A 913-nucleotide genomic window follows, 5' to 3' on the forward strand; every position below is an offset into this window, starting at 1 on the left:
ATATATAGAAATGTGATGCCAAACATGAAATATATATGGATGGAATTTAAATGTTAATTACTTAATAAGCTAAGTCTGTCTGAGAAGACTTCATAATATAAGCTTCCAAGTATATGAAGATATGGCAAAAGCCAAAACATTAAGACAGTGAAATACCAGTTCTTAGAAGGTCTTAGCATAAAAGGGGTTCTGTAAGTAGAAGAAAGAGAAGTTTTAGGCCATGAAAATATTCTGTGCATTAGATAAAATACCCGATGCACTAGATACAATGGCCTATGTATAGCAGTATGCATTTGCTAAAACCCGGAGAATATACAATTATCTTAAGGTAAACAACAGGCTTTAGTTAATGGTAATGATCAGTAATGACTTGTGCGCTGGGGTCAGGTAACTCATAACTATAACCAAAGTTCCTCAGGAGGAACAGGGTCCAGGCCCAGAGTTCAAGCCCCATGACCAAAATAAAGTTCCTCAGCAGGTTGAGATACGAGTATTATTCTTCAAAGCCATCCTAGAAATGAAAACCCATGGAAAGCTTAATTTCCAATCAACCACCAATAAACCACAAGTGGTGCTTTGGATCAAGTGGTAGAACGCTAGCCTTGAGCTGAAGAGCTGAGGGACAGCACTCAGGCCCAGAGTTCAAGTTCCGGGAGCAACAAAAAAAGAAAAGAAAAGAAAAAGATCAAACTGGAGATGGAGAATTTGAAGTAATTTGACAAAGATTAATTAATTTGCTATATTTTCTTCTCTTAATTAAATATCTATTTTAGAATAAACTATAAATTCTGATTATTACATCACTCATGGATCATCGGTGAACATTCACTCTTACATTAGGAAGCCTCACTTTGTTTATATAGAATAGTACTTGTGTCTTATACGTATTCAGCCTCTTCTTTTTTATATTCCA

Source organism: Dipodomys merriami, unplaced genomic scaffold (assembly GCF_024711535.1).
Source record: "Dipodomys merriami isolate MVZ:Mamm:240054 unplaced genomic scaffold, mDipMer1.0.p SCAF_404, whole genome shotgun sequence".
Classification (NCBI taxonomy): Eukaryota; Metazoa; Chordata; class Mammalia; order Rodentia; family Heteromyidae; genus Dipodomys; species Dipodomys merriami.